We start from the raw sequence: 13,994 nt of genomic DNA on the forward strand, positions 1-13,994 counted from the left end.
ATTGGGCATGACAAGGCTCATGATACCACATGGATCTGTTAAATTGTGAATGTAAATACAGAGTATAAAGGGACTGTGAGTTAATTCGGCATCTTTAAAAATGCCTATTTGACATCTAGTCTCTCATTATATTTTATATTATTGTCGTCACCATTATACATACAGTTTCTCAGCATATAGGTTATTATTATTTATTCTGTTCATTTTATTATAAGCGAACATGTAAAATCTTGTTTTACCACAAAACCGTCTTTAACGTTAAGAGAACAATTATTTATTTTCTCTTAACGTTAAAGAAAGCGGGGTGTAAATTTAGCTATTTAAGAAATTTACAGAAAACGATGCAAGTAAATTTGAGCAAGTATATGCGATAGAAGATGGAAATAAAGTCTTCAGCAGTTTCATCACTCATGGTTTCATAACTTTCTCTTGCAACATTAAAACAAAATCGCATCAATTGGCAAGTTTACTGAATTTTTTTTACACACTACAATAATAGAAATACGGCATGGGATAAGAACATAAACTTCACATCTGAAATTCTTTATTTTTTTTAGATTAGTTTTACAGTTTGAATTTTAAATATATACCATTGCGAAATGTGCAAGGAATTTGCCATTCAGAGTTAGTTTGATAAATTAATATATTTAAATTACTGCAGATTAACTTAATTTACTTAAATATCTTATCGTTTTGTATTAAGTTTCGAGAGGATAAATAGCATATATTGCTTTCGATAACGAATACTTTATAATGAACAAAATAATTGACAAAAATATTTTACAAGATTGCAATAACAATAAATGAATATTTTCTTTCATATAAATTTCACAGTTAAACAAATCTGCATGGAAATCATCTCAATTAAAATCGTGCCGGATATTAAATAAGCAAATACATTTCATATTATTTAAAAAATTCTTAAATTGACCTAATCTTTGAATAAAAGTGTAACAGTTTCGAAGGCGATTGATCCAGATCTGTTTATTAAGGTTTTTATTGGAGCAGGAAACAGGAAGAATCAGCGATGCTCTTGCTAAGATTCGAAATTCCAACCTGTTGATTGCAGCTAAACGTGCTTCCAGCTACAACACAAAGGTACAAAGGTACGCAATGGGGGGGGGAAATCTTTCCTTCTGTTTTAATAGCAAAAACATTTTTTACTGTCTAATGCTTTTGCTTTTGAAGAAGAAAAACTACGTATGAAATTGATACTTTTCATACAAAATCTACACCAGCCTAAGGATTTCTTTCCCTTTTTTTCCATTTTTCGAAGTAAGGGCTAATTTTATATTTTACATTGGCGTGTTTAAATATATTAAAGAAACCTTAATAATTTTCATTTAAATTTTCGTAATTTTCACATTAATATGAAATATCATTTGACTTTAAAGAAACTTGAAACGAGGCTTCTTGTTTGACATGTGGAAATCAACCAGACTTAACACGGATACCCAACGCTAATTATTGCCTGTAAAACTATCTTCCCTGCTAAATGACATATACCGCAGAGAAGTCCACATTTTTCAACAGGGATCGCATTTTGAACAAGCGCAAACGAATGCCAACATCTTAAGCCTAAGCAAACAATGATTCCCTGCCTCTCGGTCGGTATAAAGATTCGGGTAGCCTGCTGCGATATCGAAGGGCCCGAGGTGGAATCCTGGAAAAGGCATGGATGTTTGTGAATATGTCTTTGCGGCATGGGGGGCACTCTTAAATACAGGGTTATTCAAAAAGAAAGAGCAGATTGCAAACATGTATTTCTTCCAAACCACAAAAGATAGAAACATGATTCTAACGTAGCGAAAAGTGTACAATTTAGTACGGGTAAAAGTTCCAATCATGGCCGCATTGGCGCTGTTGTTTGTTCGGGTATTATTTATCGGTTGGTAGTCTGTAGTGAAATGGCGACGACACCACAGCAGAAGACTTTTTGTGTTCTACAATTGGCAAAGCTAAAGTCCATTTTTGCAGTTCAGCGAGCATTTCGCCGTCAATTTCATAAACAACCACCACGTCATAAGCAAATTTACGAATGGCATCGAAAATTCGTAGAAGATGGTTGATCTGCAAAGGGAAATGCACGGGACGTCCACGCTTATCGAACGAGAACGTCGAGCGTGTTCGTGCACTTTACGAAAGGAGCCCAAAGAAATCCACATCACGAGCAAACAAAGAACTTAAAATTCTTCAACCAACGGTATGGCGAGTTCTAAAACATCGTCTGCACATGAAGCCACACAAACTGCAGTTATTGAATGCATAGCATAATTGTAAACTTTTCTCTATTCATTAACGTTAGAATCATGTTTCTATCTTTTGTAGTTTGGAAGAAATAAATGTTTGAAATCTGCTCTTTCTTTTTGAATAATCCAGTACATAGCGAGCCGAAAACCCTCTCGAGAAATTGGTGTTAGGGGAAAAGGGGTGGGAGAACCTCGGACCCGTCCCCTCGGGATGCCCTCCATCAAAATTGGGGCGGAACTGAACGAAGTCGTACTGTCATCTGTATGGTGCTCAAGGTTCTAGCCAACGATCTTGCTGAGCAATCTTCCTGTCCTTGCCACGATGATCGTAGGATTGTTCTGATGTTACTGTCAGACAAGTGAGACAAGTCACTACAACAAAACGTAACTACCTATGTCAACAGTCTTAAATTTTGTTCAACGGAATCGCGGAGGTGTTCTGAATGTTAGAATTAAAATTAGGCAAAAAATTTAACAGCATAGGATTTTGCAAAGCTAAACATTTAAAATAAGGAATAAAATACTTTTAAAAATTATTTTTATTATTAGCTGAAATAATATGAAGTATATTTGGCTAGATGATTACTAAATTACTCATAAAGTTTATGAGTCAGGCGTAAATAAAACAATCCAGAGAAAACAACGAAAAATCATTCATCAGTCTCTCGTGAGACGGTCCATGCTTTTCTAATGCCCACTAATTATTTTATTGTTATAAAGAAGTGTGAACTTCGAGAGCTGATTGATATTATATTTTACCTAAGTGTGAGCGTCAGTAGATCGATAATTTGGACAGCTCATTTACAATTTGTACTCTAACGAAACACGTTTGAGATGAAATACTGCTTTACATATAAAAGTGCTGTCAAACTGAAGAAAAGATTTTGTATGAAACTATGAAAAATTGAATGATTAATGTAAAATATTAGGGCCAGTGTTAACAACTGTTTCAAAATACAAACTGTAAGGATCTTAAGTTTTACTAACGTTTATTTTATTTTAAATCTTTACTATCACTTCTTATTTTCTACTTCCGGCCAGAATTAAAAGCTTTAACTTATTTATGCAAATTTGTCTTGCTAACGCCAAGTACTTAAGTTGTGGCTTTTTGCCAAGCAAGAGAGAGGAAGGAGTTACTAGAAGCAGGCCGCTTGCCATAGTAGTTTTACTCAGTTGCTGGTTGCCTTCAAGGCCAGAGGTTTAATCCTCTTGATAATTTTAAACGTATCGTAGTGTTAGCAGTTATCTGTACTACATACGGCTTTTTTGTTAATATACGGCCAATCTTGGAGTTAGGCACTTGTTTGATTAATCCAAAGTTAGTTTAGTTAGAGTTTAGTTAATATTTTTATATTCTTACGTTCTAGTTAATATTTTTATATTCTTACGTTCAGACCACAAGTGGTTGGTATCTGTATTCCGAAGTCCGGAAATCATTGTAAAGAGAGAAAAATAAAGGGTTTCGTATACCCTTCCTGTGTGTATTGTCTACTTCCCAAATTTATTGAACATAGCTTTAGTAAGCTCCCTGTTCCGAGTCAGGACAGTTAATGTTCCCTAAGCAAGTAAGGAGGAACACAGAACCTGATAAAACGTCTTAGTTAAAAAGATCACACAAAATATCTTAATTAAAAAAGTATAAGAATACTAAAAAACTATGCTTTTTTCGGCAACTTAAATGAGGACTAAATTATTTTGCACCTATAAATATAACAGCAAAATACAGAAATGAATTAACATGGAATAATAACGCAATATATCCAAACAATGATGTTTTGCTTAAAACATTCAACAGCAACCCAGCTCTTATATGCTTGTGAAACATCCGGTCAAATTCTTCAATATAAAACATTCCCATTTTCCGAATCAAATGTACGCTGCATAAAATATATTTTTAATGTATTAAAATTTACTTCACAGAGGAATACTTCACAGACCTTACACAAAAAACAGCTGTATTTATGAAATCAATAAATTGACAAATTTTGTACTACAGATCAAAATACATTTTTAACTGACTATTTAAAAGCTTCACCGCATCGCAGGTCATACTACTAAGAAATCCATATTACTAATTCTAACAAATCATATCTAAAAATACTGTAAGTGCAGAACCTATAATCGAATACGTTTCGGAAGTAACTAAAACTGAATGAATTTTGGCAGAATTTCTTAAATCACAATATTATTTTAAAGAATAGCATTAAAAAGGGAAACTATTAAGATGCAACCTGGTTTATATAACCTTAAAGAAGGTAAAAAGTTTTACTTTCTTTCGAACATAACTAACCACAGCAACAAAATGGGTGACCGAAAAATATCTATGCAGTTAAAAACACTCACCTACAATTTTAAATTGGTTAAATTCGGGAAAGTCATCTTGAACAATTCCATTTATTTATTAGCAAATTTACCAAAGTTATTCGATACATTACTGTTAGAATGTTTAGCAATGTAATGATACAATTTGAAGTTTCCAGTCTGAAAATGCTAACTATAAAGTAAACTAATAAAACTACCTAAATAACACTTTATTATTTATATTTCAACAAATATTTTCACTTTTGCTTTATTGGTTTTGAAAACTGAACACAGAAATTTCGCAAACCGCAACATAATACAAATGCTAATTTTTAAAAATAAGCATTCATTTTACTACGGAATAGGAAGGAAATCTAGGATTACCTCAATGTGATATGATAAGACCTATTATCTCTCACATAGCACAATTTTGAGCCACAGATTCAGAAACATGCACAAAGTTCAGGTCTTTTACCCCAAGGGAAAAATTGGCAGCAATTTTTTCCCGAGGAGAAAAGGAAACTTACGAGAAGATAAATAGAAATTTTGCGAAAGTTTCTTGTCCGGGGATTTATACTGAGAAATTCACGAAACATTTCACAGTTAAGGATTTACATTGCCGTTTTAGGGAGGGGGATGTCTAATAGAAACGAAGCAGTAGCACAAATAACTAGCATGCAAATAAATAAATAAAGTAATCCCTATTTAGAAATTTAATTTAAAAATTTGTATCTGATCAGGAAGACAGAAGCGGGAAGAGTGGTTTTAAATACCTCAACCCCTACTTTAATAAAATACAATTTTTAATATTATATGTCTATTTATTTCCATTCTCTTTTACAGAGCTATGCGGGAGAAAGGTAATTAAGGTCTGGAGAGAGAAATGCGATTATAAAAGAGCCGTTGAGAAACTTTAAAAAGGAAGCGGCTATCGGTAAAAAAATATGATGTGACGTCCAAAACTGTTTCTAGAATATGGCAACGAGTCAGACGCTACTAAGAGACCGGAAAACCCGCTAATGTTGAGGCTAAAATAAAGATGCGTTGCTGTTGTTGACGTAAAGGATGTAAAACGATTTTGGAAAAAGTCTGGAAAAGGTCTCTCTTCGCAAACGCACGTCATTAAGAAGTTTTGCTGCTGCAGGGAGAAAGGCCACTGGTAATGATACTGAGAATAAAAACGGAAGGTATGTAAAAGCGTGTTTCAAGTACCACTAAACTTGAACTACAAGATAAGAACACAAGAAAAAGGCAGTGCTTCCATCTCAAAACATGCTCCCGCAATGCATTATCCGAGTCAAAGAATCCACTAATGCGGCAATGAATAACATATAATATATAAAAATAAAAGTTACATATATACTTATTACAGTCATATAATTGTATCGTACTTATTACGCCTTGAAATTAGGGAGAAAGCGGATAAACGAAATTGTTTCTTAAAATGAAACAATCATTTAGATACGGAGGGAATATTATACATTTTGAAGCTGAAATTTACACTTATAAACTAATCAAATTATTAAAACGCATTCAGTGGTTATTTTAGACCAAAATTATCATTTGACAGTGTAGAGGACATTAGGATTTTTTGGAAGACAGAGAAATGAAAAATTAGCAACCGCCTTCGCCGGGAATCGAACCACGGACCTCTGGAATACCGGCCCAGAGTGCAGAACCACTACACCACGAAGGACGCTAGGAAAGTGGGAGAAATACCTTATATACTCCCCTTTTTAAAGAGTGACTAGGGTTTTAGGGGACCTAGTCGCCAAATCCTGGGTGTGGAGAATCATCATCCACAACCCTTTTAGTTCGGGCGCCACTGTAGAGACATTAGGTTATTTGTGGAAGCAGGCAAGATGAAAAATTAGCAACGCATTCGCCGGGGATCGAGCCACGATCCTTTGGAATACCGTCCCAGCGTGCTGAACCACTACACCACGAAGGACGCTAGGAAAGTGGGAGAAATACCTTATAACAGGACGATGGTTTTATGCATTACACTATAGACACTCAGATTACATTCGCTGAGTAGTACGCTTTTAGAAGAGGATAATTTAAGTGGGATCGAAATTGATTGTCGGCATGGAACTCAGCTTTATATGATTTCAGGAAAATATTTTCTCATATAATCTAGAAGTCAAGCAAGATTTAGGGTAATTCCATCTTCTAGTTTTTAACTTTGGATACGATTACTCTATACTGAATTTTTATGGAAATTCTAAGCTAAAGCAAAATTTAAATGATTAAATAATCATATAATAATTTTTTTTAAAAAGTAAGATAATGCGAAATCCCCTGAGTTCTTTGGGGGAAAAATCTGTTTAAAAAATCTGATATTTGTTAAATTTTAAAAAATTCGCAAAACGTCACGGCCTTAATCAAGAAGAATGCTTATTACGTTAGAAATGTGGATTGTAACATTTTGGCCAGGGGGCGGTGTATTTCTTTTACAAAATAAAAATATCGCACAGATATCAATAACTCAGTTGCTAATCCTATGAAATAGCTGATAATAACAATTCAAATTTTATAAACGAATTTTTTTAAATCGTCTTTCACTGTTTTATAAATCCTGTTTGGTAATTTTTCATCCAATATTCTGCTTGGGGCTACCGAACAGTCAGATAAAGGTATATTTCTTTTTCTAAGTTACCAACACTTTTCTAACGAGTTGATTGCTTAAAACCTTGTCACGTTAACTGACAACAGTGCAAGAAAAGTTGTGTTCTACATAACAAAAAAGCACAGGAAATATTAAAAGTAAATTAAGTAATTTAAAAGTAAAAAGCAAAGGAAATATTCAATTCTGTAAAAAATTACTTTTTTTTGTAACTACCTACAAAAAAATTTCCTAATAAAAATTGCGATCTATATCATTTGCTTTACATATAGAGATAAATATCAGATACTAGAAAACCGATTTCTGGAACTTCAGCAGCACGTGATTAAGGCGCTTGCAAAAATTCGGAATCTCACATTTTAAGGCAACAGATAGTCACGTGCGCAATGCTGTCAGAAGTATTTGAATAAAAGAATACCAAAACTCCATTTTAACTCGTACGTTCCGGATCTCGCTGAATATCAAAATAGGAAAAAGGCAAAAATCTGTTCTTTATATACAGATAGAGGCGAAAAGAGAGGTTCTAACGCGCAGTACGTTTAAGCTTAAATTCTCAACAATACAAATTTGCACCTGGAATATTGATCGCCGTTGTCATGGCAACGAAAGTCAGGGGTAAAGGTTGCCACTTGGGATTACCTAAGTAAACAGAGTGCTTCGAGTTGGTGTTAAAGCAAGACACGAATTCGGCCTATCACAGACGTTTAAAATAGGAAATAAACCTGTTCCGACAATATCCTTTTTTCCATCCTCTTTCAAAGGGAGCTTCACCTGAAAGGTATTGCAAAAGTAACATATTATACTTGCGCCAAAGAAGCTAGTCTTATGGATCGGAGACTATGCAATGTATTCCACAGAAGAAAAGTAGTTCAAGAAAAATATCTCATTACATGAAAGTGACCTTGTTTAGAATCACAAATCTTGCTGAATGCTTTCCCGATTAGCGCTGATTCGACATACTGTTTTTCTTCCGACCCTAATAAAACGCTCAGTTTAGAACGGTTGATTAAAATGTGACAATATAAAAACCTTAAAAAATACTGTAGACACTGTTTATTACTATCAAAACTATCGAATGATTTCAACTATCAATCGAAAGAAAATGAAGAGTTGAACAACAAAATGATTTCATTTGAAATAACAACAACAAAAAATTATAATAATCAAACTGAATGATAAATTTTATATACTAACTCGTATTACTGTACTCGAAGTAAATTGACAAATATATGATGTTTCAAACAGTTAAGTGCCCTATGAGTGGTTGAATAGTTAAGACCGCTGAATACTGATAGCTCGGCCCAGATTCAATTTCACATTAACGGGTCGGTTGCACAGTTGGTTTTCGCAGTATCCCTCATATGTAACATGAATACCAACCAGTTTCCTTCAAAATGTCCTCCACGAAAGCATCCCTCTTCTTTGGAAGATAGCTCTTATAAGCCTTGCCATATTAAAATAATCTAAGATGTTTTGTCTCTGCGCTGTTAGTCGGTTATAAGTGCTTACAAGAAAGTTACTGCAAGTTTAAAAGAGAAAAATTTCTAGCATTTTATTAAATTAACGGTTAGGTTTACAAATGTCTAGCATTTTATCAACATAATAGTTTGGTTTATGAAAATTCAGGTATTTTATTAATTTAATAGTTAGGTTTATGAAACGTCTAGTGTTTTGCTAGCTTAAAGGTTATGTTTATAAAACCTATAGTGTTTTATTGACTTACTAGTTAGGTTTAAAAACTTTCAGCGGTTTATTAACTTAACAGTTAGGTTTATTTAACTTCGACTCTTTCTTTTAAATTTAACAGCTAATTTTATCAAAATTCAATGATTCTTTTAACCTAAAAGTTAGGGTTATATATTGTTAACGGCCGTAATAGGCCAGTTATGTAGAGTTTCTTAGAATCAACGGTGGGATTTCATGAAGTGTCTGTGAAATATGTATTACGGGAAATGTATTTAAAATGCTTTTACTTAATATTATGTGCTTATGTTTTTACTGATTATACGAGGCAGCAATGTATGATAAACACTCGTCAGTTCAAAAATTTAATATTCCCTAAATGCGGCTTCCTCTATGGGATCCTTGTTCACCTCTTTCAGGATAATAAGACATATATATACCGTATATTCCCTACTTAATATGAATCTCAAGAAATTTCAATTAATTATGGAGATTTAAAATTTAATCTTAATATGGAATAGGAAGTGTAAGATCCCGTTGATTTGTTTTTCTGCTCCTTCCTGTGAAAATAGCGGACTAAATGGCCCTAAGACATAAAAAGTAGTCCTTTAAAACTCACAGAGAAAGTTAAAATGTAGGTGATATTTTTAAGAAATTCTGTTTCATTGCCAACTTTGTATGGTATGGTTAGGAGTATAAGTAACCCTATGCTCCTTGTTCTGCAACGCAACTGAACACAGATATAACTTAAATACCTTCCTCAGGGTCACGCAAAGTTGATTTAAGAGGGCATTAGTACTGACTATGGCGTGACACGATATTTTTTGGGCTACGGGTGCTTTGAAATAAAGAGTGTGTATCGTCCATTGACGTCTTCAGCACACATTATAAACATATACACATAATATTATGAGTGAGTTAATTAAATATACGCACTTTTAATCCATTTCACATAGGACGTACTTCGTACAGACCTCATGAAGATCTACCAATCATTCTCAGAGATGCTGTGTATCTGTAGGAGGTACTAAACAAGAATCAGGGAAAGTTATGTAAGTTTGCAGGACTAGTTTCAAAGGTTTTATAATGTTCCTCAATACTTGGTCTAAGCTGAATGTAGAGGAACCTATTGAACTGTGTAGCGACTTATCGCTGAGTTCAAGTGTAATAGTAAAGTCCAGAGAAGAGTTAAAATACCCTTTTATTCCCTCAAAGAAACAACAGAGTCATGCCTTTCTCGGGCATACATGGAAGCCTCCACTCGGGCTTCAAATCAAGATAAGAAGATAAGAAAATAAGAAACTAATCTAATACTAAATTAAACCGACTTAGCCGAAGTTAGACACAAATACCTAACATAGTTGGCACTTAATTAAATTAGCCGACGATATCAACAGGCACGTACAATACGGCCGAGCGTAGTAGGTTTAATCACAAAGTAGCCTGACGGGAAATACGCGCTACGAAGGACTCCTAAGCTCTCCTACTGAAATAAGCTGAACCTTCCTTAAATACTTCTTTTACCTCATTTACATGCAACGCGATACTGCAAACGCATTCTCTTAGGGAGTTCTAAGTGAAAAACAACGATTGAAAGGAAAGTGTTTCAAAATAAGAAATAACTGCTATAAAATTAAAATAAAGCTTAAAATTTGAATGCTTATAATGTAGCTTTCCGAAAAAGTACCAGTTAAACTGGTGTCCGCCGATAACATCGCGGACAAAACAACGCAAGGCGAAAAAGTCGTGCTACAAAACATCGCAAAGAGAAAACATCGCAGTTCTAAAACATCGTGGTACAAAACATCGTCGTCGAAAATAAAGAGATTGAAAAACATCGCAGTTTAAAAACATCGTCGTCGAAAATATCGTGGTAAAAAATAAAGTATCTACAAGTCATCGCATGACGATAACATCGCAGACATGCTTTTTACAGACTTTAGTAATTGTAAATGGGTATTCTCATGATGATTTGTGAGCGCAAAATGGAAAGAAGGATAATTTTTACTTTCACATTTTTTATTAACTAATAAATTTTTGCTGAAAAAGTAAGAAGGAAACTTAAGCACAGAAAATTAAATACAACTTATAGATTATACTTTTCATGAAAAATTACCAGTAAAAACTTTATAAAAATGATTTATTAATGGCCTTTGTTAGTTAATTATGTCGGTTTAAAATTCTATTAAGTGCTATAAGTTGCATTAATTTTTCTATGCTTAAGTTTCCTTCTTATTTTCTCAGCAAAAATTTATTAGTTAATGAAAAATACGAAAGTAAAAATTATTCTTCTTTCCATCTTGCGCTCACAAATCATTATGGGAATATCCATTTACAGTTATTAAAGCCTGAAAAATGTATGTCTGCGATGTTATCGTCATGCGATAATTTGTAGATACTTTATTTTTTACCACGATATTTTCGACGACGATGTTTTTAAACTGAGAAGTTTTTGAACCGCTTTATTTTCGACGACGATGTTTAGTACCACGATGTTTTAGAACTGCGATGTTTTCTCCCACGATGTTTTGTACCACGACGTTTTCGCCTTACGTTGTTTTCTCAGCGACATTTTCGTCCACGATGTTTTCGGCTGTAACCGTTAAACTGACTTCACATACTTTAAAGCGAAAATCTGGAGGGTTGCTATTAATCTGGAAACCAAGTTAAGTTCTACAGATTCTATTAGATAGGTGAACAAGTTACGATACGTCTTAAAACTCATAAACACAGAAGAGGTTTTAAAGAACCCTTTTATTTAGTTTGAACTTTGATTACAAAAGGCCCGAAATGTGCTACAGACAAATCACCATTTGTGGTGATGTAAATTAAGCAGCAACAGTCAGTTAAATTCAAACGCGGATAACGCAGTCTTCAACAAAATAAGCTACAAGCTGGCTCAACATTTTACCGGCGCGTTAAGTCTGAAACGTCGGCTGGCGAGATAATGCAAAAATCGGAATAATCCTTTTGAGATAGAGCTGGGAGGAATTATAACAGCGCGAAAAAAGTACTAGAATTCTCTTTATTAAAATACAAAAGCCTCAGCTTAAATACCCTCTACGCAATTAAAAATAACAAGATTGGAATAAATGTTATAATCAACTAAACATATTATCCAGAGAAAAATTTTCGGCCAATATTTACAGAAGAAATTCCATTTCTTTATCCCAGTGACTTTCAAAGAGCTAAATTTCATCAAGACATTGCAACAAGTTGTACCTCGAAAAGTACCGGTGCATTTATTGAAAAAATGAGGACAGACACAGATATTGCATGCATACATTTTCAAGGTCTTTCTGTGAAGTTCCTTGAAGTTTCAGCTATGGACTATTGCCCTTTTGGAGCCTTGAAAAGAGTTCATTCTTAGCGTAAACCCACTACAATTAATGAGCTATGGAAAGTAATTGAAGAGGAATAGAAATCAATACCCTTGGCAACTTTACGAAAAGCTCATCTATCACAGATATTACGACGCAGACATAGTCCAGAAAAATGGCTATCAAATCGAACAGTTAAAAAAAAACTGTTTAAATTTTAAATATTAATTAAACGGACTCGAAATCATTCTAAAAATGTGTAAGTACCCTTTTTTATTTAGGAAAGTTTTTGCAGAAATTTTGAGTACGCTTTTTACGAAATTTTGCTGACAAATGTGGTTCAGAGAAATACATTCTTTGTCACTGCATCAAACTGCCTGCCTCATCGGATATTATGGTATTTAGAAAAGTCTGGTTGCACAGGCCGTTGGATATGGGTTGGAATACTTAACAAAGCATGGAAGCTGCTAACTGAAGTGCCCTTAAAAACAAGGGCCCTAAAAAGTCAACAAAAAGTCTTGATCTAAAATTCTTTTCAAGAGTCTGGTTGAGGAAAGAGGATTATCAGACCATTGAATTCAATCCAACAGGAATACTATTGATCAAATTTGAGAAGATTTCTAGGCAGATGGTCCTCATGTACTCATTCTAAATTAAATAATTCATGTTACTGAAACATACACCTATTTTACTTGGAAATTAATTATCTGGTGCCTAAACGATAAAAACTTTAGTGCACAGATTTTAGCTCTCTGCCAAGCTATCCGACGCGTTAGACATATACACGATGATATGATATGAGGGACGCAGCCGACCCTCCTGGCAGACTTTACCTCGCCCTATGGCCTTTTTGCGGGCTTCGCCAGAGCAAGCTAGAAACAACACCTCAACAAACAGACATAAAGAACATAACTAAGAAACAAAATTCAAATTAAAATCCCTATTGCAAGCATATTATGATTAATCTTCTCCATCATTATCCCGGCAATTTTTTTTTCATTCTTTTAAAATCATTTAAAATATCATATATATTAAAAACATCATTTTTCTTAAACTCGTTCCTGATATCAGTAAAATATTTACATGTTTCCACATAATGCTCTGACATTATACACGATATAACTTTATAAAGCATTTATGCTAATTAATCATTTTTAAAAATTTAAAACTTTAATATAACATTTCATTTCCATAGTTTCACCGCTATGCAAATTAGATGGTAGAATGTTTAAGTCAATTGATTTGAATCTTTAAATATAGAAGTTTAAGCAGCGTCGCCTACAGTTTACGGTTCTGTCTCCATGCTCTGCCAATAGATATTCCGCCATCAGCCACTCTGTTAGCCGACATTAGAACGCGCCATTACAGTACTGAGACAGCTTAAATAGGCCAATTTCTATAATCTCCGATTATGATGCTTTAAATCTGAATTATCAACTTATGTTATTTTAAATACCTGCAAGTTATAGTACTTTATTTGAATGCAGAAATGGTGCTTTCTCTTCATTTAATGATTTAATACAAAATTTAATAAAATAAACCAGCCGTTTGCCTGTAATCGAGCCTGGGCCAGCGACTTGGCTGCTTTACATATTTGGGATTCTTTGACAAAGTTACACATAATGCTACCATATGGTATGAGGACCATATGGTAGCATTATGGACCATATGGTAGCAACGATAAATAAAATAATAATCTTCGTTTATTATTTTATTTATCGTTGCTACACAAGTGTTTAAAAACTCTGCAACTTATTTCTGCGTCAGCGAATTTTCTTCTGTTACCAACGTGTTAGCTTTAGAAACATTAGAAAT

The 13,994-nt window shown here is 33.8% G+C and overlaps 1 protein-coding gene across 9 annotated transcripts in view; it reads right to left on the reverse strand.

Moving 5' to 3' along the window:
* LOC118188251 (tyrosine-protein phosphatase Lar-like) overlaps positions 1-13,994 on the reverse strand; it is a 1,537,039-nt gene that overhangs the window by 177,076 nt on the left and 1,345,969 nt on the right. The window lies entirely within an intron of this gene.

Source organism: Stegodyphus dumicola, chromosome 4 (assembly GCF_044657685.1).
Source record: "Stegodyphus dumicola isolate Sdum_Otavi_A_Nest chromosome 4, ASM4465768v1".
In the NCBI taxonomy this organism is placed as follows: domain Eukaryota; kingdom Metazoa; phylum Arthropoda; class Arachnida; order Araneae; family Eresidae; genus Stegodyphus; species Stegodyphus dumicola.